A 13831-nucleotide genomic window follows, 5' to 3' on the forward strand; every position below is an offset into this window, starting at 1 on the left:
AAATTTTTTTATGATTTATATATACACACACATATAATATAATATTGATTTATTGAAAGATCTAAATTATATGAGAGAAATCAAACTCATATATTAAAATGTTAATGCAAAATATACATAACTATTTTAACATACTTGGACAATAAAGATAAATATTCATTTGTCCAATTTTATTTAATTTTTGAGACTGGGAATTAATATAATCTACTGAAATGAAAGTGTGCACTTTGGGTTTTTTTTTTTTTCCTGTAACATGGTATAATGTATATTGGGTAAGGAATATTGTACTTTTTCAGGGCACCTGCAGTAGGATTATTTTAGAGGAACAGGCATTTTTAAAAAGCACCCTGTTCTTCTTCTTCAAGAAACATGCTAAAATAACTCAGTTGGCTGTGAACTGTTAAAACAGTGTTAGTATACTATTAGTCATTCTGTTGAACATTTTAGTTTAATAAATGAGAGATGAGTCTGATGTGAAAAAGAGGAAGCAACTTCGGTTGATATAGCTTGACCTCTCTTCGGGGAACAGAATTGCTCATTTAAAACTGAAGGAAAGCACATACAGTATCTGAAAAGCCAGTGAAGAAAATACATACAGCAGATCATATGCCTGAGACATTACTGAAGGTAACATTTTTCTGAATAATTTTAGAGGCAGTAGATACGTAGTACCTTCATTATAGCAAGTTGTGAGCATTAAAATGTCTTTAAATAGATTATTATTGATTTGTATTACATTGTGCCTACAGATCCCAATGAGATTTATAGAGGTTTATATTAGATTTATAGAAAAAGACACTCCCTGCCTTCATAGAGCTTAGAATCTTAGTTTAAACCAAAGTTTAACAGGTCAATGAAAAGTTGGGGGCAAAGGAGACACGTTACAATAATGCAAACGTTTATTCATAGACAGCTGTGTGTATGTTGTGGAATTCAATACTGGGTCTAAAATTCAGTTGATACTCTGCTTTCTTAAATTGTATCATAAATTGTAAATTTTCATGAGGCTGAGGCTAAGCAGATATTATGTTTTACATAGACTCCTGTCTGAGTTTCATTCTTCAGTGTATTTTTTAAAAACTGTCTTACAAACTTGTGTGTAAATTTAATGCTCATAAATTGTAGGTACTGGCTGGAGTAAGTATTTGTATAGTGTACTTAACACTAATTACAGAAAAAAACAAGGAGCAAGAGTTTATCATCCTGCTTACTAAGATTGTGATCCTGCACTTCTGATGCAGGCAAAATTCCTGTTGTTGTAAAGGGGAAATTTGCCCTTATAAAGGCGGTGAAACTTCCTGAGTTCATTGACTAAGTATTGTTCCATCCAGCAGTTCATTACAAAGTGCCAGAACATCTCTCACGCAAAAAGGGTAATTTTCCTACGTTCCATATAGTAGTCACTGCCTTCACATTGAACACATCCATATAGCCACGTTCTTAAAGCACTTAGCACGTTTGGTCTAATAATATTAGTAACAATAAATCTCAAATTCTCTAGCACCACCAGCAAGTGACATATATCATTAGGATTCTATAATTACTCAGGTGTACATACATTTCTCAGATAGATTAGTTGCAAAGAGAAATAAAATATAAAACAAACAAGAAATGAAAAACAAACTTCTCTGGGCAGACTTAGCAGACCAAAGTAATAACAGGACATATAATTCCACCTTATATATCATTCTGATGTTGCCAAACTGAGCCAATGGTCTAATAACTAGAGTTGTTAGTTTCCAGTTAAAAACCTAAACCATTTTTGTTTCTGAAAACAGTTTATACAGTCAAAAGGTTTAGGTTTTGTAAAAATGTTTGGTTTACGTAAACTGAAAACGTTTACTGAAAACCAGGGTGGTTTTCAACCAAAAGCTAAACATTTTTACCGAAAATCTGAACCAAAACCCACTATGTTATTGGAAACCAAACATTTTAACAATAAAAAGCTCAGATTTTGGTTTCTGAATTTTCTACAACAACAAAGGAAAGGAAAAATTTCAACCAAAAAGAAAATTGTAAGTGCAAACATTTTGGTCACTTTGTTGGAAAAATGAGAAGGTAGGTATGGTAGTGTTAGGCCATGAAGAGCCTTGAAAGTGAAGTCAAGTAGCGTATGTTTGATGTGATAAAAAAGGGAGAGCCAGTGGAGGGAGGCAAAAAAAAAAAGGCGGGGGAGGGTGACATAGTCAAAGCGATGGGTTAGGAGAATGATTTTTGCAGCAGCATTCTGACTGAAGAGGGGGCAAGACTGCATTTGTCAGGCCAGAGAAGAGGATGCTGCAGTAAATGAGATGATGAGAGCTTGGATAAGAGTGTTAGCTGTGCAGATAGATAGGGAAGGCCATATCTTAGAGAGCTTATGCAGAAAGAATAGGCAAGATATAGTCCGAGCCTGGATGTGAAGACCCAGGGAGAGGTCTCAGTTGAAGATGACACCCAGGTTGCAGACCTGAGTGACAGGCAGTATAGTGGTGGTGTTCAAAATGATTGAGAAAGTAGGTAGTGGGAATGGCTTGTAATGGAAGGCGATTAAGAGCTGTTTTAGCCAGGATGAGCTTGAGCTGATGGCTATACATCCATGAGGAAATGCCAACAAGTCTGAGATTTGAATTTGGACAGAAGAAGACAGGTCTGGAGAAGAAAGGTAGATCTGTGAGTTGTCAGCATAGAGATGTTTGTGGCTGAAATTTCCCAGAGATAAGGTTCAGAAGGAGACAAGAAGGGGACCCAGGACAGAGACCCATGGATCCCAATTCACAGAAGACAGGAAAAGAACTTCATGGTGTCAGTGCTAAATGCCAATAAAAAAAGTGATTTTACTGAGCAGCACCACTGAACACCCCCTGCTCTTTACTCTTCCCGTGGAAAACCACTTTTACCCAACCGAGACAAAACTCAGTGTCTGTTTTCAACAGACAGTACTGTGGACAAAGACTGTTGCTAAATCCAGCCAGGGGGTGTGAAGGGCACAAAGATGGAAAAGGGTGGCAAGAAATCCACCTGCAAACAGCAGTGCGGGTAGCTGGAGTGTAAGGGCCTGAGCCAAAGCCAATTCAAACTCAATGGAAGATTCATATTGACTTCAGGGGTTTTTGGATCAGGCCCTTAGTGCACTCGACGGTGCACTTCCATAGTCTGATACAATGTGCATTTCAGTCAAAGGGAGCATATTTATGTAGTCAAGGGGTCCTATTGTCCTGTGAGTACATATGCTCTGTTGAGCAGCAAATTATAGCTGGCATCAGTAGTAGCAGACTTGTTCCTTGTGCTACGAGAAGCAGAGCGGTAAGACATCTTGCCCTGAGGTCAGTATGTCTCTGGTATTGCAGGCATAGTTGGAATTTTGTTTATGCAGCACTTAGCTAATTTTAGATTTGGAAGCCCCCCGGGATATATACCTGTTACTAACAATTAAAAATGTGGTATTACTGTGTTGGTGATTGATGGATCTACCCTGTTTTATTTTTAGTTGTTGGATGGATATGCTGCAGGTTCATGCTGTTAAGTTTTTGTACAAATTGGAAGGCATCTTGCCAAATATATTACCAAATTCAGAAAAGAATCATAGAATATCAGGGTTTGAAGGGACCTCAGAAGGTCATCTAGTCCAACCCCCTGCTCACAGCAGGACCAATCCCCAACTAAATCATCCCAGCCAGGGCTTTGTCAAGCCCGACCTTAAAAAACTCTAAGGAAGGAAATTCCACCTATTCCCTAGGTAACCCATTCCAGTGCTTCACCACCCTCCTAGTGAAAAAGTTTTTCCTAATATCCAACCTAACCTAAACCTCCCCCACTGCAACTTGAGACCATTACTCCTTGTTCTGTCATCTGGTACCACTGAGAACACTCTAGATCCATCCTCTTTGGAACCCCCTTTCAGGTAGTTGAAAGCAGCTATCAAATCCCTCCTCATTCTTCTCTTCTGCAGACTAAACAATCCCAGTTCCCTCAGCCTCTCCTCATAAGTCATGTGCTCCAGTCCCCTAAGCATTTTTGTTGTCCTCTGCAGGACTCTTTCCAATTTTTCCACATCCTTCTTGTAGTGTGGGACCCAAGACTGGACACAGTACTCCAGATGAGGCCTCACCAATGTCGAATAGAGGGGAATGATCATGTCCCTCGATCTGCTGGCAATGCCCCTACTTATACAGCCCAAAATGCCGTTAACTTTCTTGGCAACAAGGACACACTATTGACTCATATCCAGCTTCTTGTCCTCTGTAACCCCGAGGTCCTTTTCTGCAGAATTCTGCCTAGCCATTTGGTCCCTAGTCTGTAGCAGTGCATGGGATTCTTCCGTCCTAAGTGCAGGACTCTGCACTTGTCCTTGTTGAACCTCATCAGATTTCTTTTGGCCTAATCCTCTAATTTGTCTAGGTCTCTCTGTATGCTATCCCTACCCTCCAGTGTATCTACCATTCCTCCCATTTAGTTTCATCTGCAAACTTGCTGAGGGTGCAGTCCACGCCATCCTCCAGATCATTAATGAAGATATTGAACAAAACCAGCCCCAGGATCGATCCTTGGGGCACTCCGCTTGATACCGGCTGCCAACTAGACATGGAGCCATTGATCACTACCTGTTGAGCCCAACGATTTAGCCAGCTTTCTATCCACCTTATAGTCCATTTATCCAGCCCATACTTCTTTAACTTGCTGGCAAAAATACTGTGGGAGATTGTATCAAAAGCTTTGCTAAAGTCAAGGAATAACACACCCACCCCACTTTATATAGTAGATATCTAGTTGACTTTTTTCATTTAAATTGAGCTCTAATTGCTTCCTAGCATTAGAGGCATTTGGGGATTAGCATTGAGTACATAACTTTTTTTGTTCTATAAGTAATTTTTCTGATATGTTTTGCTGAAGTCACAGAGAGTGCAAGATTTTGATGTTAGCAGCCATTCTGAACCTAGCAATTTATAGAATTCTAGAGACCCCAGGCCTAAATTCACAAAAGGACTTGGGCAGCTAAACCCTACATTTAGGTGCTTAAATCCCAGATGCACCACTGCAATCTACAAAACTTGCTCTCAGATGCCACCTAGCCCTGTAGGCTGTGGCACCTATATTTTCACTGTAAAAGTTCCCTAGGCACCTAAGTTTCTGCCTCTGGGCATATGTACTACTACCTCACTTTAGGTATTGGATGCCTAAGGGTATGTCTACACTGCAATTAAACATCCACTGCTGGCCTGCGTCATATGGCTCAGACTTGTGGTGCTTGGGCTGTGGGGCTATAAAACTGCAGTGTAGATGTCTGGGCTCAGGCTGAAACCTAGGCTCTGAGACGCCTACACTGCAGCTTTATACCCTCACACCAAGGCCAAGTCAGCTCACACAGGCCAGCCAAGGTGTTTAATTGCAGTGTAGACATACCCTGAGCTACATTAGATCCACAAACCAGGGAAAGATTGGTGTGCCTCCATCTATCTTGCCTGCAAGGCCTGACGTCATAAACTTGCTCTGAGCATGCCTTCCAGATCAGGCTAGTGAAGGATTTTGCCCAGTGGTTGGAGCACTCACCCAACCTGTGGGAGACCTGGATTCAATTCCCCCTCTGCCTGCTGAGGAGACAGGATTTGAAGAGGGGTCTCTCACTACTGAGGAGAATGCGGTCACCATTGGGATATGAGATGTTCTAATGCGGAGCTCCCTCAATCTCCATAGAAGTTGTTCCACTTTGTCTAAAGAGTGATTGGAGCAGGGAGAATGAACCAGCAGGGGTCTTCTACCTCCCAAGTGATTGCCCTAATCACTGGGCTACAAAGTCATTTGTAGACCCTGTGCGGTTATACAAATGTGTATCTGCATCTGATCTGCTATTTGCAAAAAATATCCACAGATATCCATGGATTTGCAGGGCTCTACACTTGGGGCTGGGCTGCGGCTCCGAGGCATCCTCCCGCCAGAGCCCGGTTGGGGAGAGCCGCTTGGACAGCTATGCGGAGCCCGCGCGGAGTCATGGACATTCCACCTGCCCTCAGCTGGGTGGAGAGCGTGGGAGGTGGGTACATGGCTGGGGGCTGCTCTCAACCTCCCCCCACCCACTCACTGCAGACAGGTGGAAAGTGTGCCGTGGCTCCCCGGCTGGGCTCCACGCTGGCCTGGCCCGGGGGAGGGTGGAGACCTTTGAAGCTGGTTGGGAGCTGTTCAGGCCCCCTGGCCAGGGCAGGTGGAGGGTCTGCCGCAGCTCCCCACAGCTGCCTGCCCAGCTCTTACTGTGGTCAGACTGTGGCTCCGAGCTGCCCCCCTCCCCAGCCAGAGCCAGGTCAGGAAGAGCCATGCTGGCAGCTGTGGGGAGCCTCCACCTGCCCTGTCTGGGGAGCCCAAATAGCCCCCTGTCCAGTGTCCTAGCCCCCATCCAGCTCAGGTGGAGGGACCCAGGCTCCCCACAGCTGCCAGCGTGACTCTCCTGGACCTAGGTCCGGTCGGGGGGGCGTCTCGGAGCCACAGCCTGGCCATAATAACAGCCAGGCAGGCAGCTGTGCAGAGCCATGGCGGACGCTCCATCTGGCCTGAGCGGGGAGTCCGAGCAGTCCCCAGCTCTTGTCCCTGCCCCTGCCCCGCCCAGTGTCCCTGCCCCCCAGGGCAGGTGGAGGGACCCAGACACAGTAAGAGCCGGGTGGACAGGTGTGGGGAGCCGCGGCAGACCCTCACCTGCCCTGGCCGGGGGACACGAGCAGCCCCTATCCAATGTCCCTGCCCCCCATCCAGGGCAGGTGGAGGGACCCAGGCTCCACACAGCTGCCAGTGCGGCTCTCTCTGACCCAGCTCCGGGCCGGGGGGTGGCTCGGAGCCGCTGCCCGGTCACATTAAGGTCCAGGCAGGCAGCCGTGGCAGACCCTCCACCTGCCCTGGGCGTGGGGTCTAAACAGCAAACCACCCAGTGTCCCTGCCCCCCAGGTCTCCTTCCCACAGCAATGCTGCAGTTCGTCACAGCTGCCCACCGGCTCTTACCGTCAGAGCCCTGCATGGATACAAAATTTGTATCCGCATCCGTGCTGCTATCTGCAGAAATGGTCCATGGATATAAAGCGGATACCCGTGGATTTGCAGGGATCTAGTCATTTGCACTCTCCCTTTCTCTGGTCCAATGGCTATTTAAGCAGTTAGCTGAAGTGGACTAGCTTCAACAGGAGACATTGAGAGACACCCACCTCAAAATATCCCAAAGCTCAATGATTAAAGCACTCAGCTGAGAGCTGGGAGGACGAGTGAATATGAGTCTTTCATATCTGGGTGACTGCTCTAACTACTGGGCTAAAAATTCTAAGGAAGGCACTACTTTGTCCTCCATTTCTTGCAAGGAATGACTTAGGTGCCTAAGCTGCCTAAGTCCAGCAGAGGGGTTTCTAGCTGTGGATCGCAAGCAGAGTTAGGTGCTTCCCTGCAGCCTGGCCTGCGATGCATATCTCTGTGAGACACATCTCTCTCATCAGCATCTGCTGTTGGCTAGTTCATATGGTCACCTGCCTAGCATGCTGGCTTTTGTGGATCCCATATTTGGGTGCCTATCTCTCCCCATTTGTTGTACAGAGAACTTAGGCACTTAATCCGGGCTTTTTGGACTCCAGTGATTTTTTAAGGTGCCTAAAAGTTAGGCATTGCAACTCCTGAGTTCCTTTGTGGATGTGGACAAAATTATAAGTTTGAAGGAAGTGGTGGAGGCCTTATGCCAGCTGAAGAACGTAAATGAATACCAGGGATATTTGGGGTAAGGTGGGGTATTGGGAGAAAAAAATAAAGCCTGAGGTGTAATGTAGAATGGGAGTCATCAAATCTAGTTTTAGGAAAATCTGCTAGTATTGTATTTGGTGCAGGAGGCATTTGGGGCATGGGAGAGGGCTCTGATTTTGGTGTGGGACTGATATAACTGGGAAATAGAGAAAGCTACAATTGGGGAAAAGTGATTAAAAGTTCAGATAAGCATCCAAAAGATCTAGGGGCTTATTCAACCTCTGAACTATTTGAGGTCAGTCCAAAATAAAACTCAATATTTTTAAATACAGCTTAATTGACATTAGAGTCTCTCATATGTCAAATTATTTCATATAGCGCATATGCACACATGTATTTAGTATCATACATTGACTATTTAGCTTCATAAGAGCTGATTGGTATGAAAGCACATCAATTGAATTTGCTTTGTTCCATCCATAAGACCCATACCAATAATTGTCTTACAAAAGAAATTCACAAAAAGTAGAATAATGACATATTATAAATGTCAGTTTTTTTCTCACACTTTTGGAAAATCAAGGAACAAACAATTATTTTAAAAGAAATGCATAACACAATGAGATATTTAGCATCAGATTCTGATACATTTATTCACATTGAGTACTACCTTGCTGCACAAGTAGTCTTATTGATTTCAGTGGGGCTATTCAAGAGGTAAGGAACTACTTAACATGAGTAAGGGGATCAGAATCTGGCCCACAGAGTTTGGAAAATACATGATGTCCTGTAAATGCTCCACTGCTGGGGATGCCTTAAGAGTATATATAACCATGACTTAATTATTTTTGTAACATTTTTAACAGCATAATATGACAATGCTGAAATCCCCACATCTGCTTATACACAAGGGCACACTTCCTCCTTTCAAATGTCACTACATATTTTTAGATACAAAAATTCTGGGATCTATATTTTTCAACAGACTGCACAACAAAGCCCTTTTGGAAAAAGACAATGTCATACGTGCCCTTTTTTGGTTAATTTTAGGTACAACTCTATTTCCCCCCCCCCATTTCTCTACCCCTTCTTTCTCTGGAAAGGAATCTAGGAGTCTCTGGGTGAGTAGGTTCGGGGACCTCCCATTCACTGGTTGGTGGTGAGAAGGTTAACACACTTTCCCTGCACCGATTTCATCCTACACTGCAGGGTTTGCCTATGGAAGGTGAAAGGACTGTGGCTGGAAGGAATTATTCTGTCAGGAGGGATACATTATAAGAGGAATGAGTGCTGAAGAGTCTCTTTCTCTGGATTTTGAGCTAATTTGGAAACCAGATTTGCCCTGGCTTTGAGAAGCTCTTTTTATTTTGTTTGTTTGACTCTCAAATCTGTGTTGCTTTTCCTTCACCTGGCCCTTGACTTACTTTTTCTATCGCATTATTGTCTGAACTCACTTCTACTCTTGACAATAACTTCTCATTAGTGTATTCCATATGTTTTCCACCATTTGTGTGAAACAGTTCTGAGTTGTGAAGCTCTTTTACTCCTCCTCTTTAACATATAGCATTTCACTATTCACTCTAGTAATCCTCTCCATGACATGGAAGTGATTTGAAAGAACATGGAGGAAGGCAGGGAACAAATATAACATAGGTAAAAGAAGAGCGGGAAAGGGAAAAAGGAAGATGAAAGGAAAGAGAAACTAAGAGACACTGAAAGACTAGCATAAGACAAAAGATTTACAATAGGACTCAGTCCCTAGGTTGAGTTAGGTCAGTTCTCCTGCTGTCACTTAGATAGTGTCGATGACACTAAATGTGTTTTGGGCTTCCATGATGTTCTTAGAGAGCATTGGGCAACTGTTTGAGAGAGCAGGACCTGCTTAGTTAGGAAGTGGATCTCTTCATTTGACTTGAATTTGTACCTCTTAATGTTTTTGATCATTTGGAGATGCTTCAACTGAATGGTGTTCAACTTCTTTTCAGTTTTGATCATGACAGGCCATGTTTCAGACCCATAGGTCAGAATACTGATCACAAAGCTTCATCTCTCTATTTATCAAGGTGTTTGGGGTTTCAGTAAGCTTCTGATGCTACAGTAATAATAATAATAATTAATGAAAGGAAAAAGTGAAAGGCATAAGAGGGAAGCAGCAACACCTGTAGCAAATTTTAGAAGAATATATTTAATAGAAAGTGGAATGCCAAACTATTACAATAAAATACTGTCAATGTAAATAGTGAATGTATACACATTGGCACCTGGTAATTCAGAATGCTATCATTCTGCTTTGGTATCATCTTACATTTAATTTGCACAGGTATAATTGACTACCCAACATGCAAAGTGGTGAAAATCAGGCCCACAGTACTGAAAGGTGTGTATGATTTTCCTGCCTGGTAGAATCTATCCCTGACTGGGGACTACTATATTATGCCTGCCAGAGTAAACTTTTATCTTTAGATCTTTAATTTTTTTTCCGGAGGGGGGTGTCTTTGGAATACACCATATTGCCTCAAATAATAGGTGCTGTCTTAAAAAAATATCCTATGGAGTGATATCCTGGGCCCTGCATAAGGGATTTATTCTTTCCACTACATATCATTCAGTCTAACCTAGGCAGCTCAAAAGATAACACCTAGGCCAATTTGCAGCTGCCATCCCCTACCGAAGTCTAATCTTTGATAGCAACACTAGCAAAGACTCAAGTGCAGATAGGAGAAATCACTTTTGAATAAAATTAGTAAATGTCCTTGACAAGAAGGCTCTACGGATTGTGGGGGAAATGTGGGTAGGGATCCCTGGGCTCAAGAAGTAAGAGAACTGCTATGAAATTATTCTCCTTGATCTCTTCCATCTCAAACCTCTATGGGATTCCTGCTCCCAGATACTGAACACATTACATATTTTCCACACTTTAATACCAACTGCAGAAACTCATGGAGCTTTTTTAGAGCAGTAGGCATGCTGGCCTGAATCAGAGTTAATACAAAGAGCTTGAACTACTGATTAAGTGTCTATATTAGAACTCTTGTTAGTGTCTGAACTAAGAATACAAGAACAGCCATACTGGGTCAGACCAAAGGTCCATCTAGCCCAGTATCCTATCTTACGACAGTGGCCAATGCCAGGTGCCACAGAAGGAATGAATAGAACAGGTAATCATCAAGTGATCCATCCCCTGTCGCCCATTCCCAGCTTCTGGCAAACAGAGACTAGGGACACCATCCCTACTAATAGCCATTGATGGACCTGTCCTCCATGAACTTATCTAGTTCTTTTTTGAACCCTGTTATAGTCTTGGCCTTCACAACATCCTCTGGCAAGGAGTTCCACAGGTTGACTGTGTTGTGTGGAAAAATACTTCCTTTTGTTCGTTTTAAACCTGCTGCCTATAAATTTCTTTTGGTGATCCCTACTTCTTGTGCTATGAGAAGGAGTAAATAACACTTCCTTATTTACTTTCTCCACACCAGTCATGATTTTATAGATTTCTGTCATATCCCCTCTTAGTCGTCTCTTTTCCAAGCTGAAAAGTCCCAGTCTTATTAATCTCTCCTCAGATGGCAGCCTTTCCATACCCCTAATCATTTTTGTTGCCCTTTTCTGGTCCTTTTCCAATTCCAATATAACTTTTTTGAGATTGGGTGACCAAATCTGCACTCAGTAATCAAGATATGGGCATACCATGGATTTATATAGAGGCAATATGGTATTTTCTGTCTTATTATCTATCCCTTTCCTAATGATTCCCAACATTCTGTTAGAGAAACTATGCATCTCAATTTAGCAGTTCAACCACTTCACCCAAAGAAGAATTTCAATGTTTGCTTCCATTTATACTTTTATTTTCACATCATATTGTATTTTTAAAAACATCCCAGCCTTGATTGTTCCCAGTTTTTATGGTTAAAATGCCCTCTGTTTGCCTGTTTTACTCTGTGGCTTCTATTTTCCTTCTTAGTACATTAGTTTCTATTTCTCTTTTAGAATCTGACACTGCCACCTTTCTTTATTTTGACTTCTCTGTGGCTAGCCTGATTGAAAGGATGTTAGAACTGGGCCCTTGATTTAAGAAAATAAATACTAGGATGCCTCCCCAACTATATACATCTGTTTTATTGTCATGAGAAATATATTTGTATCAGTGACCCAGATTCTCTGATGAGGCTGCGCTAATCTTGATACAGGATCAGAGGAAGGGGGCAAAGATGACTTTATACCACTTCTGCAGCTCCCTAATTAAGGGGCTGGTAGGAAGCCACTCTGTCCCCAAGCTGTGAATAGCCAGTGCAGTGGTGGTCCATCCTCATCTGCTTTTCCTCATCTCACTGTGTTCAAGCCAGTGGGGGGATTGGCATAGAGCTAATATCCTGGCTCTGGCCATCATCCTAGGGAATCCCCTTATGTAGGAGAGAACCTCAGAAGGCCAGTTAAACTAATTTTATGGTCCCTATTCAGCTTTGGAGCTGGTCTGAGGATGTGGCCCAATGTTTGCATAACTTTATTTCAGGATGTTACGTTGACAAGAAGTGAAACTGTAATGAAAGCAGTGATCTAACATTTATGAAGTATTGAGTCTCGGGGATGAGAAGTTGTGTACACTTTTTTCTTTGTGGGCTCTTAAAATCATGTGAGAGTGAGTCAATCTCACATTGTACTTATGTGACTTAATAAAATACCATCAAATATTCCCATAGTAGTTGCCTGCCTTTTTCAGCAAAACCGGTTTGATAAACCTGTGCTATAGCATGTGACAATGTAAACTACTATTGGACAACAACTACAGTTTATAGTTCAGAAGCATCTGTTTAAGTCTGCAGTCTTGTAGGATTTAGAACAATGCAGAGAAAGAGAAAAAGTATCAGTGTCTCACTGAATGCTTCCTTAAATTTAAAACATGAAGCAGGGGATCTAAAAATTGTTACTTGCTGTGCTAGTTACTGCAAAACTTTTGCAAAATTTTCAAAGTAAAACAAAACACAAAAACGTGCATTTTGATGCTATTGCAAATCTTGATTAGGTTTTTTATTGTCACTGTATATTATTAAAGCCAAATTCTGGCATGAGGCTTACATGTATTTTCATTGGAAAGTGTGAAATTTACCAGCAGAGTTCAGAGGTGCAAATATTACTTAATATTTATTTTAGTGTCCTAACAGTGAGCTGCCTTGAAGAGCTTATACTCCAAATAAAGAGATGTTTTTAAACATGGATACAGACAAGGGGATAAGGGTAGGGTGAAAAGAAGACAAGGTTTAAAGTAAGGAGATTGGGTGACTGCTTAGACAGTACTGTATGCGTCCTGAGGCATTGGGGGATATTTTAGTTGTGAATTTTGTTTTGTTTCTTTATACTAAACTATCATTCTGCCTAGAATCTGATGGCAGAAAACCTGGTGAAACCCATCTGGATCAACTCATTTTCTATCTGCTATAGGATAAAAGCCCATGAGCTGGGGAGAAGAAAAAGAGTTGCCAAAAGCAAGACACATTCCATGCAAAAATCCATCATTTCCTGATCTTTGCTGACAGACTCAGCAAAGCGCTCTGTGTACCTTAGCTAAGCCAACTATGCCAACTCAGTTGCTATAATAACAGTATTGCTAACCCCATGTGTTCAAAAATCACGAGTGAGTCCTCAAATAATCATGGGATTGGCTTAAAATGAGATTTTTAAAAGATAACCCCCCAAGAAATCTTTTTTGTTTACAGCTGATTATTATTTTATTTTATAATTTTCGAGCCTTTAAGGTTCAAGTTTGAAAGCAAGCTTCAAAACAAATCACTACCATTCACTGAAATAGCAATGAGACTTTCCCTTAAGTACAGCTTTCTGAATCCTTTCTCCATGTCTCAGATTTAATTAGGTTTCTGTTTAGGTTCCTATTCCCAGAAGAGCAAGTACAGCTTCTTATAGTAGAAGTTCTCTCTCTCATTCATAAGGACAAACAGTTCTATCTCTTTGCATCAATATTCACACTTTGCATAAGCTCTTTCAAAGCAGATTTCCATTTTTAATGGTTTTAATTAGCATTTACTAAAAACTGGTTTCATATGATATAAAGTGACAGATTTAATTCGTTAAGTGGATAATAATAAAATGTGAATTGATTTGTTTCACTAGAGTTTAAAAGGCTTCTGCTCAA

General features: G+C 41.9%; 1 long non-coding RNA gene across 1 annotated transcript in view; it reads left to right on the top strand.

The window, feature by feature from the left end:
• Positions 1 to 545: 545 nt before the first annotated feature.
• Positions 546 to 13831, top strand: part of LOC117876704 — a 54702-nt gene continuing 41416 nt past the window's right edge. The window contains exon 1 of the long non-coding RNA XR_004645525.1: positions 546 to 627. This is a non-coding gene — a long non-coding RNA (uncharacterized LOC117876704). The remainder of the gene's footprint in view (positions 628 to 13831) is intronic.

This window comes from Trachemys scripta, chromosome 1, assembly GCF_013100865.1.
Source record: "Trachemys scripta elegans isolate TJP31775 chromosome 1, CAS_Tse_1.0, whole genome shotgun sequence".
NCBI classification, from domain to species: Eukaryota; Metazoa; Chordata; order Testudines; family Emydidae; genus Trachemys; species Trachemys scripta.